The sequence below is a fragment of the Phyllobates terribilis genome, unplaced genomic scaffold (assembly GCF_046119375.1).
Source record: "Phyllobates terribilis strain yellow unplaced genomic scaffold, ASM4611937v1 Scaffold_393__1_contigs__length_1774422, whole genome shotgun sequence".
Lineage (NCBI taxonomy): Eukaryota > Metazoa > Chordata > Amphibia > Anura > Dendrobatidae > Phyllobates > Phyllobates terribilis.
The window spans coordinates 782,793-803,090 of record NW_027363153.1 but is presented as its reverse complement, the minus strand read 5'-3'; the positions used below and the strand labels follow the sequence as shown (position 1 = coordinate 803,090).

The window sequence follows — 20,298 nt, the reverse complement described above, 5'->3', positions numbered from 1 at the left end:
GACCTGTTGGACCTGTACGAGGAGATGGTGGTGGAGGGTAGAATGCCTCCATCTTTGAGGGAAGGAATGGTCACGATCCTGTACAAGCGGAAGGGAGAGAGGTGCGACCTGAGGAATTGGCGTCCCATCACTCTGCTCAACGTGGACTACAAGATCCTGGCCAAGACGATGGCGACACGACTTAAGACGGTCATCGGACGGATCATCCACCCAGACCAGACCTGCGGCATCCCTGGACGTCGCATCGCAGACAGCCTCGCTCTCGTGCGGGACACGGTCGAGTACATCAAGGTCCGCCGCGCACACGCGGCCCTGGTCTCCTTGGATCAGGAGAAGGCCTTCGACCGGGTTTCCCACGAGTTCATGGGCCGAGCTCTCCACCGGTTAGGTCTGGGTAACATGTTTTGTTCGTATGTCCGTCTGATGTATTTTGATATCCACAGCTCGGTGTTGGTGAACGGCTGGAAGACTGACCCCTTCCCTGTCCTCTCTGCGGTCAGACAAGGCTGCCCTCTATCACCTCTTCTTTTTGTTTGTGTTATAGAACTCTTCGCAGAGGCTATCCGGCAGAATGGAGAGATCAGAGGGATCACCGCACCGGGTCCGGGACGACACGAGGTCAAGTGCTCGCTCTACATGGACGACGTCACCGTCTTCTGCGCTGATCGTGGTTCAGTCGACGCCCTCGTCCAGACGTGTGAGAGGTTCGGCCGGGCTTCAGGGGCCAAAGTCAACTGCAGGAAGTCGGAAGCCATGCTCTTCGGGGATTGGCAGCCGGCCTCCTCCGCCCCCTTCCCCTTCAACATTCAACCGGATTTCCTCAAGGTGCTGGGAGTCTGGTTCGGGAAGGAAGGAGCGGCCCTCAAGTCCTGGCAAGAACGCTTGGCCAAGGTGAAGCAACGGATCGGACTCTGGAGCCTCAGACACCTCACTTGTGAGGGTAAGGCACTCGTCCTGCGTAATGAGGTCCTGCCCGTCTTGCAGTACACGGCGCAGGCCTGGCCCCCACACGTCACTGTGTGCAGGGCCATTACCAGGACAGTGTTTCACTTTGTCTGGGGATCCAAGATGGACAGAGTCAGGCGGGCCGTCATGTACAAGGAGCCTCGCAAGGGTGGGAAGGGCGTTCCAGATATCCCCACCCTCCTGCGATCCTCTTTTGTGTGTGATTGTGTCCGCCGGACTTTGCAAGTCAAGAATGGCTCCGCGGGCAGGTCCATGTCTCGCTTCTTCCTGCTTCCTCTTTGGAGGCGACTCGGCTGGGACAAGTGGGACAGCTCCTTCCCCTACAACTGGACGACGCCATGGTTCTACGGAGACGTCGTTCGATTTGTGGGGGAGCATCAACTGGAGGGACTCAAGCCCGACTTGTGGAAGCCCAAAACTATCCACAAGCTAATCAGAGCCAAGGATGACGTGGAGAACATCACAGGACTTCACCAGGACACGCTGGAGACTGTGTGGACAAATGTGTCGTCTGACAGGCTGACCAACGGGCACAAGGACTTGTCGTGGATGGCGATTCAGGGCGGACTGCCCGTCCGGTCATTCATGCATGCCCGGAACCTGTGCAAGACCCGGTACTGCCCAAGGTGCCCCTTCGTGGAGGAAACATCTTTGCACACTTTTTGGGACTGCGGATTTGCACAGCGCCTATTGACTGCACTTGAGGATGACCTGAGGAACTCTGTCCCCAGGGCGAGCCTATCGCACCATTCTGTGCTTTACGGACTCTTCCCTGGGGTTCATACCGTCGGAGCCATCCAGGAGGCTTGGCGCCTTATGAACTGCTTCAAGGATGCCGTTTGGGTCGCCAGGAACCGGTTCATCTTGAGGAGGGAGAGGATGTCCATCCAGGACTGCCGCAGGCTGATCCACAGCCTGCTCAGAGACTATTCCATCATGGACGGTCCGGAGGACGAGGATGAGGACTAAACCCCTCCTTCCCCTCTCCCCTTATGTGTCTTGTCTTTCAATAAAGCTTCGGGCCTGTGATTTTCCCCTCCCCATCCCCTTTTTCCCAATCCCCATCCCTTATCACGGTTCGTCGTACTGTATTGATTGACATGCTTTTTCTTTCAGATTGAGTGTTTTGTGTAGCATAGGGGTGTGATGTGTCTAGTTAGTGCGTCGTATCCTCATGCTATGTAAATATGATGTAGAATTCTGTGTGTACTGGGCTGCGGCACTGTACACTGTCTGTTAACTTATTTTTTGTGCTAATAAAAGATATATTCAATCAAAAAATCTGTTCTTATCAGTTTAATATCTGATACGTCCCCTATCTGGGGACCATATATTAAATGGATTTTTAGAACAGGGAGATGGAAAAAGAGCTTGCTCTGTCCACTCCACGCATTGACCTGGTATTGCAGTATCTCCAGGACCGGTGCACCCCTTCTTTAATGCAGTTTCTAAAATCAGAAAGAATTGAATTCAATGTTTTTTGTTCATTTTGCTTGTTTGTCGGATTTTGGGATGGACTCTTTGGCTTTGCTTTTCTTCTCCTCATTGGATTTTTCATGTTCAAAGTTGCAGAAGCCAGATTACAAGCTCATTTTGGTTCAACTTCAGCAACTGTGCATTGCATTGCCATGTAATGTGATGCAATGCTATCTTTCTAGCTCTCCCTTTTTACTTCCTTTTGGATAAACAGACATATTAGGCAAGCATTTTGGAGCTTTCACCTAAATAACTACAGGTGGTGAGATAAGCTGCACAATATAATTGACCTTTCAGTATATAGTTGCACACACACCATCTATTTAGCAAATGCCCTTGTTATCAACAGCAGCCTTTTAAACTCACCTGAGCTAACAGGTATGTGCGCTGGTTACTCTGCTGCACTTAAAATTTCTTTTTTGGTTTGCTACAATGCCTTTTCTGAAACGTTGTCTCCTTCTGCTGGAACACTGACTTCTTTCATTTAATGCCTGCAGACTATAAAAGAGAACCCAACCCAAAAAGTTTGGTTGATTAGTCTGTGGCATTCTGTTAAACTGTTGCTTATGGCGGTCTCTGTGAGCTTCTCAGCGACATTCAGCCAGCCAGGTATCCTGCCTGCAGTAGATGGAATGTGGCAATGGAACGCTGGCTGCGCGTGTCATAATAGGCTCTGAGCCTTTATATACCTGTGCACAGCAGCAGCCACCTTCAGTCTGCTGCTGGACAGCCAGCAGCAGCAGCAGCAGGAGAGGTATGTAATCAGGAGCCCTCCTGCTAAGGGTAGACAGCTGCTCGTTCCACCCCACCCCCCGCCTTAATTGGTTCTCCTCCCTTCCAACGGTGTTGAGGCGGGTGGGAACAGCAGGGGGTGAAGGTGCTGTGTTTAAAGAGGTGGAGTTATGCAGATCTAAAACGCGTGGATTGCAGCAGCAGCAAGCCGAAAAGTGCAGGCATGTAAGGGATCTAGAGGTTGACAACATGTCTTCTTAACGGGAGTCCAGGAGCTCATCTCCACAAATGGACTTTTCAGGATCCTTGGGTGGTTCCGTAGTTTGAAACCAATTCTGGTTATCGCTTCTCGGCCTTTTGGCTAAGATCAAGTGTAGTATCTGTTCTTATCAGTTTAATATCTGATACGTCCCCTATCTGGGGACCATATATTAAATGGATTTTTAGAACAGGGAGATGGAAAAAGAGCTTGCTCTGTCCACTCCACGCATTGACCTGGTATTGCAGTATCTCCAGGACCGGTGCACCCCTTCTTTAATGCAGTTTCTAAAATCAGAAAGAATTGAATTCAATGTTTTTTGTTCATTTTGCTTGTTTGTCGGATTTTGGGATGGACTCTTTGGCTTTGCTTTTCTTCTCCTCATTGGATTTTTCATGTTCAAAGTTGCAGAAGCCAGATTACAAGCTCATTTTGGTTCAACTTCAGCAACTGTGCATTGCATTGCCATGTAATGTGATGCAATGCTATCTTTCTAGCTCTCCCTTTTTACTTCCTTTTGGATAAACAGACATATTAGGCAAGCATTTTGGAGCTTTCACCTAAATAACTACTGGTGGTGAGATAAGCTGCACAATATAATTGACCTTTCAGTATATTGTTGCACACACACCATCTATTTAGCAAATGCCCTTGTTATCAACAGCAGCCTTTTAAACTCACCTGAGCTAACAGGTATGTGCGCTGGTTACTCTGCTGCGCTTAAAATTTCTTTTTTGGTTTGCTACAATGCCTTTTCTGAAACGTTGTCTCCTTCTGCTGGAACACTGACTTCTTTCATTTAATGCCTGCAGACTATAAAAGAGAACCCAACCCAAAAAGTTTGGTTGATTAGTCTGTGGCATTCTGTTAAACTGTTGCTTATGGCGGTCTCTGTGAGCTTCTCAGCGACATTCAGCCAGCCAGGTATCCTGCCTGCAGTAGATGGAATGTGGCAATGGAACGCTGGCTGCGCGTGTCATAATAGGCTCTGAGCCTTTATATACCTGTGCACAGCAGCAGCCACCTTCAGTCTGCTGCTGGACAGCCAGCAGCAGCAGCAGCAGGAGAGGTATGTAATCAGGAGCCCTCCTGCTAAGGGTAGACAGCTGCTCGTTCCACCCCACCCCCCGCCTTAATTGGTTCTCCTCCCTTCCAATGGTGTTGAGGCGGGTGGGAACAGCAGGGGGTGAAGGTGCTGTGTTTAAAGAGGTGGAGTTATGCAGATCTAAAACGCGTGGATTGCAGCAGCAGCAAGCCGAAAAGTGCAGGCATGTAAGGGATCTAGAGGTTGACAACATGTCTTCTTAACGGGAGTCCAGGAGCTCATCTCCACAAATGGACTTTTCAGGATCCTTGGGTGGCTCCGTAGTTTGAAACCAATTCTGGTTATCGCTTCTCGGCCTTTTGGCTAAGATCAAGTGTAGTATCTTTCGAAAAGGCGGTTTTGGATGTTGGCCGCCCTAGTAGATTGAAACATTATGCACACTGGGGTTTAGGCGCTTGTTAGTACGCCAGGTGGCTAATATAGTCATCTGGTGGAAAGCATGGCCCCCCAGGATCGACGCCATTGGGCCGGGGAAGATCGAAAGCCCGAAGTGTGAAGTGCCCCAGGAGTGGTGACCCTGGGGTGCCTTAACTCACTGGGATTGGGAACCCCACTTGAGTTTATGGCACATTTGCACTAGCACTTCAATATTTCTTTCTTCACACACACCCTTATTCCGGGCCTTCTGGCCTTAGGATGGGGAATTTTTCAATTCCCGGTCGAAGGTCCGGGCAGTATTATACTGTGAAACCTTCACTATTTATTTAATTTTTTTTTGTCACTGTGTGTCCACTTTTTCACGTGTGTCCACGTCCTTACTAGGATTTTGTCGGGATGCGGTTCCCTTACGGGTTCCTCTCTTGGCAGGTCTAGGGGGGGAGTGTGTGGCCATCAGGTTCCGCTCCCCCCTGAACCCCACTGGCTCTCCTCTTTCGGGAGGAGAGCGTTGTTGGCTCCCCTCTTCCGGGAGGGGAGCACAGTCTTTGGCTCCCAGTGAATTGCTCGGGTGAGAACTCGGGCAGGTATTGGGGGTAAGATTGGGTCGCCTCTGGCCCCGGCTGGAGGTGGCTATTTGTCCCTGTTCCTCGCAGTGGCCTTCTGGCTCGGAGGGACGGGGAATGGTTTGGGGGACCCTTCTCCTTTTGGAGAGGGTTTCAAGAAGACCAGCATCCTAGTGCACTTTTTTTTGTGGCACTTGTCACTTTTTTAAGCGCACTCGGGTTTTGTACACGAATTCGGGCTTTCGAAAAAAAAAAATCTGTTCTTATCAGTTTAATATCTGATACGTCCCCTATCTGGGGACCATATATTAAATGGATTTTTAGAACAGGGAGATGGAAAAAGAGCTTGCTCTGTCCACTCCACGCATTGACCTGGTATTGCAGTATCTCCAGGACCGGTGCACCCCTTCTTTAATGCAGTTTCTAAAATCAGAAAGAATTGAATTCAATGTTTTTTGTTCATTTTGCTTGTTTGTCGGATTTTGGGATGGACTCTTTGGCTTTGCTTTTCTTCTCCTCATTGGATTTTTCATGTTCAAAGTTGCAGAAGCCAGATTACAAGCTCATTTTGGTTCAACTTCAGCAACTGTGCATTGCATTGCCATGTAATGTGATGCAATGCTATCTTTCTAGCTCTCCCTTTTTACTTCCTTTTGGATAAACAGACATATTAGGCAAGCATTTTGGAGCTTTCACCTAAATAACTACAGGTGGTGAGATAAGCTGCACAATATAATTGACCTTTCAGTATATTGTTGCACACACACCATCTATTTAGCAAATGCCCTTGTTATCAACAGCAGCCTTTTAAACTCACCTGAGCTAACAGGTATGTGCGCTGGTTACTCTGCTGCGCTTAAAATTTCTTTTTTGGTTTGCTACAATGCCTTTTCTGAAACGTTGTCTCCTTCTGCTGGAACACTGACTTCTTTCATTTAATGCCTGCAGACTATAAAAGAGAACCCAACCCAAAAAGTTTGGTTGATTAGTCTGTGGCATTCTGTTAAACTGTTGCTTATGGCGGTCTCTGTGAGCTTCTCAGCGACATTCAGCCAGCCAGGTATCCTGCCTGCAGTAGATGGAATGTGGCAATGGAACGCTGGCTGCGCGTGTCATAATAGGCTCTGAGCCTTTATATACCTGTGCACAGCAGCAGCCACCTTCAGTCTGCTGCTGGACAGCCAGCAGCAGCAGCAGCAGGAGAGGTATGTAATCAGGAGCCCTCCTGCTAAGGGTAGACAGCTGCTCGTTCCACCCCACCCCCCGCCTTAATTGGTTCTCCTCCCTTCCAACGGTGTTGAGGCGGGTGGGAACAGCAGGGGGTGAAGGTGCTGTGTTTAAAGAGGTGGAGTTATGCAGATCTAAAACGCGTGGATTGCAGCAGCAGCAAGCCGAAAAGTGCAGGCATGTAAGGGATCTAGAGGTTGACAACATGTCTTCTTAACGGGAGTCCAGGAGCTCATCTCCACAAATGGACTTTTCAGGATCCTTGGGTGGCTCCGTAGTTTGAAACAATTCTGGTTATCGCTTCTCGGCCTTTTGGCTAAGATCAAGTGTAGCATCTTTCGAAAAGGCGGTTTTGGATGTTGGCCGCCCTAGTAGATTGATACATTATGCACACTGGGGTTTAGGCGCTTGTTAGTACGCCAGGTGGCTAATATAGTCATCTGGTGGAAAGCATGGCCCCCCAGGATCGACGCCATTGGGCCGGGGAAGATCGAAAGCCCGAAGTGTGAAGTGCCCCAGGAGTGGTGACCCTGGGGTGCCTCAACTCACTGGGATTGGGAACCCCACTTGAGTTTATGGCACATTTGCACTAGCACTTCAATATTTCTTTCTTCACACACACCCTTATTCCGGGCCTTCTGGCCTTAGGATGGGGAATTTTTCAATTCCCGGTCGAAGGTCCGGGCAGTATTATACTGTGAAACCTTCACTATTTATTTAATTTTTTTGTCACTGTGTGTCCACTTTTTCACGTGTGTCCACGTCCTTACTAGGATTTTGTCGGGATGCGGTTCCCTTACGGGTTCCTCTCTTGGCAGGTCTAGGGGGGGAGTGTGTGGCCATCAGGTTCCGCTCCCCCCTGAACCCCCCTGGCTCTCCTCTTTCGGGAGGAGAGCGTTGTTGGCTCCCCTCTTCCGGGAGGGGAGCACAGTCTTTGGCTCCCAGTGCCTTGCTCGGGTGAGAACTCGGGCAGGTGCTGGGGGTAAGATTGGGTCGCCTCTGGCTTCGGCTGGAGGTGGCTTTTTGTCCCTGTTCCTCGCTGTGGCCTTTTGGCTCGGAGGGACGGGGAATGGTTTGGGGGACCCTTCTCCTTTTGGAGAGGGTTTCAAGAAGACCAGCATCCTAGTGCACTTTTTTTGTGGCACTTGTCACTTTTTTAAGCGCACTCGGGTTTTGTACACGAATTCGGGCTTTCACAAAAAAAAAAAAAAAAAAAAATCTGTTCTTATCAGTTTAATATCTGATACGTCCCCTATCTGGGGACCATATATTAAATGGATTTTTAGAACAGGGAGATGGAAAAAGAGCTTGCTCTGTCCACTCCACGCATTGACCTGGTATTGCAGTATCTCCAGGACCGGTGCACCCCTTCTTTAATGCAGTTTCTAAAATCAGAAAGAATTGAATTCAATGTTTTTTGTTCATTTTGCTTGTTTGTCGGATTTTGGGATGGACTCTTTGGCTTTGCTTTTCTTCTCCTCATTGGATTTTTCATGTTCAAAGTTGCAGAAGCCAGATTACAAGCTCATTTTGGTTCAACTTCAGCAACTGTGCATTGCATTGCCATGTAATGTGATGCAATGCTATCTTTCTAGCTCTCCCTTTTTACTTCCTTTTGGATAAACAGACATATTAGGCAAGCATTTTGGAGCTTTCACCTAAATAACTACAGGTGGTGAGATAAGCTGCACAATATAATTGACCTTTCAGTATATTGTTGCACACACACAATCTATTTAGCAAATGCCCTTGTTATCAACAGCAGCCTTTTAAACTCACCTGAGCTAACAGGTATGTGCGCTGGTTACTCTGCTGCGCTTAAAATTTCTTTTTTGGTTTGCTACAATGCCTTTTCTGAAACGTTGTCTCCTTCTGCTGGAACACTGACTTCTTTCATTTAATGCCTGCAGACTATAAAAGAGAACCCAACCCAAAAAGTTTGGTTGATTAGTCTGTGGCATTCTGTTAAACTGTTGCTTATGGCGGTCTCTGTGAGCTTCTCAGCGACATTCAGCCAGCCAGGTATCCTGCCTGCAGTAGATGGAATGTGGCAATGGAACGCTGGCTGCGTGTGTCATAATAGGCTCTGAGCCTTTATATACCTGTGCACAGCAGCAGCCACCTTCAGTCTGCTGCTGGACAGCCAGCAGCAGCAGCAGCAGCAGCAGGAGAGGTATGTAATCAGGAGCCCTCCTGCTAAGGGTAGACAGCTGCTCGTTCCACCCCACCCCCCGCCTTAATTGGTTCTCCTCCCTTCCAACGGTGTTGAGGCGGGTGGGAACAGCAGGGGGTGAAGGTGCTGTGTTTAAAGAGGTGGAGTTATGCAGATCTAAAACGCGTGGATTGCAGCAGCAGCAAGCCGAAAAGTGCAGGCATGTAAGGGATCTAGAGGTTGACAACATGTCTTCTTAACGGGAGTCCAGGAGCTCATCTCCACAAATGGACTTTTCAGGATCCTTGGGTGGCTCCGTAGTTTGAAACCAATTCTGGTTATCGCTTCTCGGCCTTTTGGCTAAGATCAAGTGTAGTATCTGTTCTTTTAAGAACACAAGAGCTACGATCTACACTTGACGAGAGCGATCGAACTCGGAAGGAGAAGAGCTTCGGATCCCAGCTGACATCGGAGAACGAAGGCGGATATCGGTGGGAGGAAGAAGCTCTAAAGAATCCAGAAGAAGACGAAGACTCGGAGAAGAATCGGGCTGTCCTGTGGAATCTTCGAGGAAGAAAATCATCGAGACAAAGACCTTTCGGGGAATTTGTCCAGAACACGACGGGAGAAGAATCTGCATAGCTCCACCCATTCGGGAAGAGTTCCAGATCCAGCTCCAAGAAGTAACTGCAGGAGGAAAGCCATGGCAAGCGCTGCGAGGAAGGCCGAAAAGAAGAGCCTGGAGCTGGGGACAGCCAGGAGGGCCCAGCCAGGAGCCGATTCTGACCCCAAGGACTCTGCCTCCACGACTGGCCAGCAGAAGGGACCCCAGAAGCCCCGCCATGAAGCTCCAGCCCTGGAGCCATGGATGCGGCAGACGGTGGCCCTGAAGCTGAAGGAAGTGGATGGGAGGGTGCCGGACATGTCCTCGGACGTGTTCTGCCAGAAGATGCTGCTGGATCGAGGCTTCTCCAGGTCGGACACCCTCAGCATCCAGACCTTCTTGACGGGGATCTTCTTCGTCACCTTTGCCACTGTGAACACCTGCAGGAGGTTCTGGGAAATGGTAAGCGCAAAAGGACCGGATAATTCTTTCTCTGCCTTTACAGGTAGCTGCCCTATCCAGAGGGATGAAAGGAGGATCACGGTCTCCATGCGCAACCCGCACACCCCAGGCCAAGACATCTGTACCTTCCTGAGACGCTTCTGTTTGGTTGTGAAGGAACCCTCTCACATCCTGAATGGACTCGGCTTCTGGACAGGTAAGTGGTCGGTGACCGTTAGACTTCACAGGGACCTGGCGTACTCAGACGGACTTCGGCACCTGCCCCCGACATTCTCCCTGGGCAACTCCTACGGCCTCATCTATTACCCGGACATGCCGCGGAACTGCAGGAGATGCGGCAAGAACGGCCACGAGATGAAGGACTGCAAGGAGGATGCCTGCAGGATTTGTCGAGTGACGGGACACAGCTCGAAGGACTGCCCGAAGAAGACGTCCTGCAACCTGTGTGGGCTGGCGGCTCATCTGTACAAGGATTGCCCCAGGCGTGAGAGATCCTGGGCATCGGTGGTTGCGACGACCCCAGCTACGGAGGACAAGGCCCCGACGACCAGGCCTGTGAAGGTCAAGGACGCGACGACCAAGGCCCCAGCGGCCAAGGCCGAGACGACCAAGGCCAAAGCGGTCAAGGAGTCGGTGGCCAAAGCCCCAGCGACGGTCCCAGCAGCTCCGAAGCAGAAGAAAAAGTCAAAGGAGGGTAAGAGTTCTGTCACCCCTCTCTCGATCCCTCCCCCTGCCACCCCCGTCCAATCCCCCCCCACCCCGGCCACCCCTGCTGAGGATTCCACTTCCTCTTCCTCCTTCCCCTACTCCTCAGCAGGTGTCCTTTCCCCTGCCCCGGCAGCCACTCTCCCTCCCCAGACCATGGTAGCGGTGGAATTAACCTTTCCTCCACCCGCCGCTATCTATTCCGAGGAGGATTTTCCCCTTCTTGTCTCCCCAGTTCCAACCCGGGGAAAGAGGAAGGTGGAGGACAGCCCTGCTACTGAATCCTCCAAAAAGAAGATTCTGGATTTCGTAGGCGAAAAGGAGGATACCCTCCCTGAGCCAGAAGAGATGGAGCACATGGTTGAGACCCTGGTGGCCGAGCCAGAAGAGGAGGAACTGGTGGTCGCCGAGATCGAGGCCGCGCTGCTTGACCAGATGGAGGAAGAGGGCCTGCTGCTGATCCCGTCACCAGCAGTCAACACCGACGAGGGACCACCCGACCGGAGTGGTAACTAAGGTGTATTGCCTGCGCTAACTTTTTCTTTTTTCCCTACATGATGGCTAATATTAACTTATTTTCCATTAATGTCAGGAGCATCAAGGACAAGTTCAGACGTCAGACTATTTATGCCTTCCTTACTTCCCAGTTGTGTGATGTTTATATGTTGCAGGAATGTTCCCTTCCCTCCTCTAGGTCCTTCAAACATCTGGCCAGGGAGTGGTCCCACGGTCCATCCTACTGGTCCGGTGGGGGTGACTGCAAGTCTGCGGGGGTCGCAATTCTGATCAGGGGGGGCGCATTCACGCTTGAGTCCGTCCAGGAGCTCATCTGCGGCAGGGCTCTTGTTGTAGATGGCAACTGGGCGGGAGAACCTGTCAGGTTCATCAACGTGTATGCGTCCCCACTGAAGAATGAGCGTTTGGAGCTTTTCCAGACCCTGCGGCTTCAGCTTGCCACCACCAGGACCTTAGTGATGGCCGGGGATTTCAACTGCCCCATCGAGGAGGACGGTCGTAGTTCTGGCACATCTGCCAAGTTGGACATCACGTCCAAGCTGCTCATCGAGATGGTAACCGAGGCCTCTCTTCAGGACGTGGTGGGCTCCATGGGGAGAGGCTCCACGAACTATTCGTGGAGCCGACCCGATGGCTCACTCCGCTCCAGGATTGACTTTGTGTTCACCTCTCGGGCAGTCAGGCAGAGTAGGCACTCGATGGTCTCCTGCTTCTTCTCCGACCACAGAGCCATTCACTTACAAGGTGTCCTCGGCGACGGTTTTCCGTCCGGCCCCGGCTCCTGGAAGCTGAATTGTGCTCTGCTGGCTCAGGATGAAGTCGTGGAGGAGCTGAGAGCAGCCTACGCAATGTGGCAGTCCTACAAGGGTAGCTTCCAAACAGTCTCTGATTGGTGGGAATATGTTAAACTTGAGTTTCGCTGTTTCTTTCAGGCCAAGGGTCGACAACAGGCGTGTGAGAAGAGGAGGGACTTCAGAGGGCTGCAGCGCGAGCTGCGGTCGCTGCAGGACCTTCTTCACTGCGGCTGGGACGTGAGGGAGGAGCTGGAGGAGACCAAGAAGAGCCTGAAAAGGCACTTTGAGGAGGAGTCCAAGCGAATCATCTTCCGTTCCAAAGTGGAGAATCTGGAGAAGGGTGAGAAATGTAACTCATTCTTTTTCAGGAAACTTCATGCCGGTCACACGCCCCTGAACGAGCTGCGAGACGAGAGCGGAAACATGCGACGTGGGAAGGAGGACGTGATGAGGGTCGTCAGCGACTTCTACAGCGAACTCTACTCCCACAAGACTACCGACCCCGACGCTGCTGATAAGTTCCTGTCAGGTATCACTAACCATCTTGATCCTGCAGGCACGGCAGCCTTGGACAAACCTCTGATGGTGGGCGAATTGCTCTCTGCCGCTAAATCCTTTAGGACCGGCAGGACCCCGGGCAGTGATGGTCTTCCAGCGGAGCTCTATGTAGCGCTGGGAGACCTCATCTGTCCGGACCTGTTGGACCTGTACGAGGAGATGGTGGTGGAGGGTAGAATGCCTCCATCTTTGAGGGAAGGAATGGTCACGATCCTGTACAAGCGGAAGGGAGAGAGGTGCGACCTGAGGAATTGGCGTCCCATCACTCTGCTCAACGTGGACTACAAGATCCTGGCCAAGACGATGGCGACACGACTTAAGACGGTCATCGGACGGATCATCCACCCGGACCAGACCTGCGGCATCCCTGGACGTCGCATCGCAGACAGCCTCGCTCTCGTGCGGGACACGGTCGAGTACATCAAGGTCCGCCGCGCACACGCGGCCCTGGTCTCCTTGGATCAGGAGAAGGCCTTCGACCGGGTTTCCCACGAGTTCATGGGCCGAGCTCTGCACCGGTTAGGTTTGGGTAACATGTTTTGTTCGTATGTCCGTCTGATGTATTTTGATATCCACAGCTCGGTGTTGGTGAACGGCTGGAAGACTGACCCCTTCCCTGTCCTCTCTGGGGTCAGACAAGGCTGCCCTCTATCACCTCTTCTTTTTGTTTGTGTTATAGAACTCTTCGCAGAGGCTATCCGGCAGAATGGAGAGATCAGAGGGATCACCGCACCGGGTCCGGGACGACACGAGGTCAAGTGCTCGCTCTACATGGACGACGTCACCGTCTTCTGCGCTGATCGTGGTTCAGTCGACGCCCTCGTCCAGACGTGTGAGAGGTTCGGCCGGGCTTCAGGGGCCAAAGTCAACTGCAGGAAGTCGGAAGCCATGCTCTTCGGGGATTGGCAGCCGGCCTCCTCCGCCCCCTTCCCCTTCAACATTCAACCGGATTTCCTCAAGGTGCTGGGAGTCTGGTTCGGGAAGGAAGGAGCGGCCCTCAAGTCCTGGCAAGAACGCTTGGCCAAGGTGAAGCAACGGATCGGACTCTGGAGCCTCAGACACCTCACTTGTGAGGGTAAGGCACTCATCCTGCGTAATGAGGTCCTGCCCGTCTTGCAGTACACGGCGCAGGCCTGGCCCCCACACGTCACTGTGTGCAGGGCCATTACCAGGACAGTGTTTCACTTTGTCTGGGGATCCAAGATGGACAGAGTCAGGCGGGCCGTCATGTACAAGGAGCCTCGCAAGGGTGGGAAGGGCGTTCCAGATATCCCCACCCTCCTGCGATCCTCTTTTGTGTGTGATTGTGTCCGCCGGACTTTGCAAGTCAAGAATGGCTCCGCGGGCAGGTCCATGTCTCGCTTCTTCCTGCTTCCTCTTTGGAGGCGACTCGGCTGGGACAAGTGGGACAGCTCCTTCCCCTACAACTGGACGACGCCATGGTTCTACGGAGACGTCGTTCGATTTGTGGGGGAGCATCAACTGGAGGGACTCAAGCCCGACTTGTGGAAGCCCAAAACTATCCACAAGCTAATCAGAGCCAAGGATGACGTGGAGAACATCACAGGACTTCACCAGGACACGCTGGAGACTGTGTGGACAAATGTGTCGTCTGACAGGCTGACCAACGGGCACAAGGACTTGTCGTGGATGGCGATTCAGGGCGGACTGCCCGTCCGGTCATTCATGCATGCCCGGAACCTGTGCAAGACCCGGTACTGCCCAAGGTGCCCCTTCGTGGAGGAAACATCTTTGCACACTTTTTGGGACTGCGGATTTGCACAGCGCCTATTGACTGCACTTGAGGACGACCTGAGGAACTCTGTCCCCAGGGCGAGCCTATCGCACCATTCTGTGCTTTACGGACTCTTCCCTGGGGTTCATACCGTCGGAGCCATCCAGGAGGCTTGGCGCCTTATGAACTGCTTCAAGGATGCCGTTTGGGTCGCCAGGAACCGGCTCATCTTGAGGAGGGAGAGGATGTCCATCCAGGACTGCCGCAGGCTGATCCACAGCCTGCTCAGAGACTATTCCATCATGGACGGTCCGGAGGACGAGGACGAGGACTAAACCCCTCCTCCCCCTCTCCCCTTATGTGTCTTGTCTTTCAATAAAGCTTCGGGCCTGTGATTTTCCCCTCCCCATCCCCTTTTTCCCAATCCCCATCCCTTATCACGGTTCGTCGTACTGTATTGATTGACATGCTTTTTCTTTCAGATTGAGTGTTTTGTGTAGCATAGGGGTGTGATGTGTCTAGTTAGTGCGTCGTATCCTCATGCTATGTAAATATGATGTAGAATTCTGTGTGTACTGGGCTGCGGCACTGTACACTGTCTGTTAACTTATTTTTTGTGCTAATAAAAGATATATTCAATCAAAAAAAAAAAAATCTGTTCTTATCAGTTTAATATCTGATACGTCCCCTATCTGGGGACCATATATTAAATGGATTTTTAGAACAGGGAGATGGAAAAAGAGCTTGCTCTGTCCACTCCACGCATTAACCTGGTATTGCAGTATCTCCAGGACCGGTGCACCCCTTCTTTAATGCAGTTTCTAAAATCAGAAAGAATTGAATTCAATGTTTTTTGTTCATTTTGCTTGTTTGTCGGATTTTGGGATGGACTCTTTGGCTTTGCTTTTCTTCTCCTCATTGGATTTTTCATGTTCAAAGTTGCAGAAGCCAGATTACAAGCTCATTTTGGTTCAACTTCAGCAACTGTGCATTGCATTGCCATGTAATGTGATGCAATGCTATCTTTCTAGCTCTCCCTTTTTACTTCCTTTTGGATAAACAGACATATTAGGCAAGCATTTTGGAGCTTTCACCTAAATAACTACAGGTGGTGAGATAAGCTGCACAATATAATTGACCTTTCAGTATATTGTTGCACACACACCATCTATTTAGCAAATGCCCTTGTTATCAACAGCAGCCTTTTAAACTCACCTGAGCTAACAGGTATGTGCGCTGGTTACTCTGCTGCGCTTAAAATTTCTTTTTTGGTTTGCTACAATGCCTTTTCTGAAACGTTGTCTCCTTCTGCTGGAACACTGACTTCTTTCATTTAATGCCTGCAGACTATAAAAGAGAACCCAACCCAAAAAGTTTGGTTGATTAGTCTGTGGCATTCTGTTAAACTGTTGCTTATGGCGGTCTCTGTGAGCTTCTCAGCGACATTCAGCCAGCCAGGTATCCTGCCTGCAGTAGATGGAATGTGGCAATGGAACGCTGGCTGCGCGTGTCATAATAGGCTCTGAGCCTTTATATACCTGTGCACAGCAGCAGCCACCTTCAGTCTGCTGCTGGACAGCCAGCAGCAGCAGCAGCAGCAGGAGAGGTATGTAATCAGGAGCCCTCCTGCTAAGGGTAGACAGCTGCTCGTTCCACCCCACCCCCCGCCTTAATTGGTTCTCCTCCCTTCCAACGGTGTTGAGGCGGGTGGGAACAGCAGGGGGTGAAGGTGCTGTGTTTAAAGAGGTGGAGTTATGCAGATCTAAAACGCGTGGATTGCAGCAGCAGCAAGCCGAAAAGTGCAGGCATGTAAGGGATCTAGAGGTTGACAACATGTCTTCTTAACGGGAGTCCAGGAGCTCATCTCCACAAATGGACTTTTCAGGATCCTTGGGTGGCTCCGTAGTTTGAAACCAATTCTGGTTATCGCTTCTCGGCCTTTTGGCTAAGATCAAGTGTAGTATCTGTTCTTATCAGTTTAATATCTGATACGTCCCCTATCTGGGGACCATATATTAAATGGATTTTTAGAACAGGGAGATGGAAAAAGAGCTTGCTCTGTCCACTCCACGCATTGACCTGGTATTGCAGTATCTCCAGGACCGGTGCACCCCTTCTTTAATGCAGTTTCTAAAATCAGAAAGAATTGAATTCAATGTTTTTTGTTCATTTTGCTTGTTTGTCGGATTTTGGGATGGACTCTTTGGCTTTGCTTTTCTTCTCCTCATTGGATTTTTCATGTTCAAAGTTGCAGAAGCCAGATTACAAGCTCATTTTGGTTCAACTTCAGCAACTGTGCATTGCATTGCCATGTAATGTGATGCAATGCTATCTTTCTAGCTCTCCCTTTTTACTTCCTTTTGGATAAACAGACATATTAGGCAAGCATTTTGGAGCTTTCACCTAAATAACTACAGGTGGTGAGATAAGCTGCACAATATAATTGACCTTTCAGTATATTGTTGCACACACACCATCTATTTAGCAAATGCCCTTGTTATCAACAGCAGCCTTTTAAACTCACCTGAGCTAACAGGTATGTGCGCTGGTTACTCTGCTGCGCTTAAAATTTCTTTTTTGGTTTGCTACAATGCCTTTTCTGAAACGTTGTCTCCTTCTGCTGGAACACTGACTTCTTTCATTTAATGCCTGCAGACTATAAAAGAGAACCCAACCCAAAAAGTTTGGTTGATTAGTCTGTGGCATTCTGTTAAACTGTTGCTTATGGCGGTCTCTGTGAGCTTCTCAGCGACATTCAGCCAGCCAGGTATCCTGCCTGCAGTAGATGGAATGTGGCAATGGAACGCTGGCTGCGCGTGTCATAATAGGCTCTGAGCCTTTATATACATGTGCACAGCAGCAGCCACCTTCAGTCTGCTGCTGGACAGCCAGCAGCAGCAGCAGCAGGAGAGGTATGTAATCAGGAGCCCTCCTGCTAAGGGTAGACAGCTGCTCGTTCCACCCCACCCCCCGCCTTAATTGGTTCTCCTCCCTTCCAACGGTGTTGAGGCGGGTGGGAACAGCAGGGGGTGAAGGTGCTGTGTTTAAAGAGGTGGAGTTATGCAGATCTAAAACGCGTGGATTGCAGCAGCAGCAAGCCGAAAAGTGCAGGCATGTAAGGGATCTAGAGGTTGACAACATGTCTTCTTAACGGGAGTCCAGGAGCTCATCTCCACAAATGGACTTTTCAGGATCCTTGGGTGGCTCCGTAGTTTGAAACCAATTCTGGTTATCGCTTCTCGGCCTTTTGGCTAAGATCAAGTGTAGTATCTGTTCTTATCAGTTTAATATCTGATACGTCCCCTATCTGGGGACCATATATTAAATGGATTTTTAGAACAGGGAGATGGAAAAAGAGCTTGCTCTGTCCACTCCACGCATTGACCTGGTATTGCAGTATCTCCAGGACCGGTGCACCCCTTCTTTAATGCAGTTTCTAAAATCAGAAAGAATTGAATTCAATGTTTTTTGTTCATTTTGCTTGTTTGTCGGATTTTGGGATGGACTCTTTGGCTTTGCTTTTCTTCTCCTCATTGGATTTTTCATGTTCAAAGTTGCAGAAGCCAGATTACAAGCTCATTTTGGTTCAACTTCAGCAACTGTGCATTGCATTGCCATGTAATGTGATGCAATGCTATCTTTCTAGCTCTCCCTTTTTACTTCCTTTTGGATAAACAGACATATTAGGCAAGCATTTTGGAGCTTTCACCTAAATAACTACAGGTGGTGAGATAAGCTGCACAATATAATTGACCTTTCAGTATATTGTTGCACACACACCATCTATTTAGCAAATGCCCTTGTTATCAACAGCAGCCTTTTAAACTCACCTGAGCTAACAGGTATGTGCGCTGGTTACTCTGCTGCGCTTAAAATTTCTTTTTTGGTTTGCTACAATGCCTTTTCTGAAACGTTGTCTCCTTCTGCTGGAACACTGACTTCTTTCATTTAATGCCTGCAGACTATAAAAGAGAACCCAACCCAAAAAGTTTGGTTGATTAGTCTGTGGCATTCTGTTAAACTGTTGCTTATGGCGGTCTCTGTGAGCTTCTCAGCGACATTCAGCCAGCCAGGTATCCTGCCTGCAGTAGATGGAATGTGGCAATGGAACGCTGGCTGCGCGTGTCATAATAGGCTCTGAGCCTTTATATACATGTGCACAGCAGCAGCCACCTTCAGTCTGCTGCTGGACAGCCAGCAGCAGCAGCAGCAGGAGAGGTATGTAATCAGGAGCCCTCCTGCTAAGGGTAGACAGCTGCTCGTTCCACCCCACCCCCCGCCTTAATTGGTTCTCCTCCCTTCCAACGGTGTTGAGGCGGGTGGGAACAGCAGGGGGTGAAGGTGCTGTGTTTAAAGAGGTGGAGTTATGCAGATCTAAAACGCGTGGATTGCAGCAGCAGCAAGCCGAAAAGTGCAGGCATGTAAGGGATCTAGAGGTTGACAACATGTCTTCTTAACGGGAGTCCAGGAGCTCATCTCCACAAATGGACTTTTCAGGATCCTTGGGTGGCTCCGTAGTTTGAAACCAATTCTGGTTATCGCTTCTCGGCCTTTTGGCTAAGATCAAGTGTAGTATCTGTTCTTATCAGTTTAATATCTGATACGTCCCCTATCTGGGGACCATATATTAAATGGATTTTTAGAACAGGGAGATGGAAAAAGAGCTTGCTCTGTCCACTCCACGCATTGACCTGGTATTGCAGTATCTCCAGGACCGGTGCACCCCTTCTTTAATGCAGTTTCTAAAATCAGAAAGAATTGAATTCAATGTTTTTTGTTCATTTTGCTTGTTTGTCGGATTTTGGGATGGACTCTTTGGCTTTGCTTTTCTTCTCCTCATTGGATTTTTCATGTTCAAAGTTGCAGAAGCCAGATTACAAGCTCATTTTGGTTCAACTTCAGCAACTGTGCATTGCATTGCCATGTAATGTGATGCAATGCTATCTTTCTAGCTCTCCCTTTTTACTTCCTTTTGGATAAACAGACATATTAGGCAAGCATTTTGGAGCTTTCACCTAAATAACTACAGGTGGTGAGATAAGCTGCACAATATAATTGACCTTTCAGTATATTGTTGCACACACACCATCTATTTAGCAAATGCCCTTGTTATCAACAGCAGCCTTTTAAACTCACCTGAGCTAACAGGTATGTGCGCTGGTTACTCTGCTGCGCTTAAAATTTCTTTTTTGGTTTGCTACAATGCCTTTTCTGAAACGTTGTCTCCTTCTGCTGGAACACTGACTTCTTTCATTTAATGCCTGCAGACTATAAAAGAGAACCCAACCCAAAAAGTTTGGTTGATTAGTCTGTGGCATTCTGTTAAACTGTTGCTTATGGCGGTCTCTGTGAGCTTCTCAGCGACATTCAGCCAGCCAGGTATCCTGCCTGCAGTAGATGGAATGTGGCAATGGAACGCTGGCTGCGCGTGTCATAATAGGCTCTGAGCCTTTATATACATGTGCACAGCAGCAGCCACCTTCAGTCTGCTGCTGGACAGCCAGCAGCAGCAGCAGCAGGAGAGGTATGTAATCAGGAGCCCTCCTGCTAAGGGTAGACAGCTGCTCGTTCCACCCCACCCCCCGCCTTAATTGGTTCTCCTCCCTTCCAACGGTGTTGAGGCGGGTGGGAACAGCAGGGGGTGAAGGTGCTGTGTTTAAAGAGGTGGAGTTATGCAGATCTAAAACGCGTGGATTGCAGCAGCAGCAAGCCGAAAAGTGCAGGCATGTAAGGGATCTAGAGGTTGACAACATGTCTTCTTAACGGGAGTCCAGGAGCTCATCTCCACAAATGGACTTTTCAGGATCCTTGGGTGGCTCCGTAGTTTGAAACCAATTCTGGTTATCGCTTCTCGGCCTTTTGGCTAAGATCAAGTGTAGTATCTGTTCTTATCAGTTTAATATCTGATACGTCCCCTATCTGGGGACCATATATTAAATGGATTTTTAGAACAGGGAGATGGAAAAAGAGCTTGCTCTGTCCACTCCACGCATTGACCTGGTATTGCAGTATCTCCAGGACCGGTGCACCCCTTCTTTAATGCAGTTTCTAAAATCAGAAAGAATT

The 20,298-nt window shown here is 49.8% G+C and overlaps 8 non-coding genes and 3 pseudogenes across 8 annotated transcripts; all 11 read left to right on the top strand.

The window, feature by feature from the left end:
- Positions 1-2,207: 2,207 nt before the first annotated feature.
- Positions 2,208-2,400, top strand: LOC141224403 (U2 spliceosomal RNA). Its single transcript, XR_012291828.1, has one exon. It is a non-coding gene; the product is annotated as a U2 spliceosomal RNA (small nuclear RNA).
- A 1,115-nt stretch (positions 2,401-3,515) lies between these two features.
- Positions 3,516-3,706, top strand: LOC141224651 (U2 spliceosomal RNA). The gene has a single exon (XR_012291986.1). It is a non-coding gene; the product is annotated as a U2 spliceosomal RNA (small nuclear RNA).
- A 1,115-nt stretch (positions 3,707-4,821) lies between these two features.
- LOC141224587 (U2 spliceosomal RNA) lies at positions 4,822-4,913 on the top strand (annotated as a pseudogene).
- A 794-nt stretch (positions 4,914-5,707) lies between these two features.
- LOC141224442 (U2 spliceosomal RNA) lies at positions 5,708-5,888 on the top strand (annotated as a pseudogene).
- Positions 5,889-7,890: 2,002 nt separating this feature from the next.
- On the top strand, positions 7,891-8,077 carry LOC141224502 (U2 spliceosomal RNA). Its single transcript, XR_012291907.1, has one exon. It is a non-coding gene; the product is annotated as a U2 spliceosomal RNA (small nuclear RNA).
- Positions 8,078-9,198: 1,121 nt separating this feature from the next.
- On the top strand, positions 9,199-9,276 carry LOC141224529 (U2 spliceosomal RNA; annotated as a pseudogene).
- A 5,563-nt stretch (positions 9,277-14,839) lies between these two features.
- On the top strand, positions 14,840-15,039 carry LOC141224464 (U2 spliceosomal RNA). The gene has a single exon (XR_012291878.1). It is a non-coding gene; the product is annotated as a U2 spliceosomal RNA (small nuclear RNA).
- A 1,118-nt stretch (positions 15,040-16,157) lies between these two features.
- On the top strand, positions 16,158-16,348 carry LOC141224648 (U2 spliceosomal RNA). The gene has a single exon (XR_012291984.1). It is a non-coding gene; the product is annotated as a U2 spliceosomal RNA (small nuclear RNA).
- Positions 16,349-17,463: 1,115 nt separating this feature from the next.
- Positions 17,464-17,654, top strand: LOC141224647 (U2 spliceosomal RNA). Its single transcript, XR_012291983.1, has one exon. It is a non-coding gene; the product is annotated as a U2 spliceosomal RNA (small nuclear RNA).
- A 1,115-nt stretch (positions 17,655-18,769) lies between these two features.
- On the top strand, positions 18,770-18,960 carry LOC141224646 (U2 spliceosomal RNA). Its single transcript, XR_012291982.1, has one exon. It is a non-coding gene; the product is annotated as a U2 spliceosomal RNA (small nuclear RNA).
- A 1,115-nt stretch (positions 18,961-20,075) lies between these two features.
- On the top strand, positions 20,076-20,266 carry LOC141224645 (U2 spliceosomal RNA). The gene has a single exon (XR_012291981.1). It is a non-coding gene; the product is annotated as a U2 spliceosomal RNA (small nuclear RNA).
- The last annotated feature ends 32 nt before the right edge of the window (positions 20,267-20,298 follow it).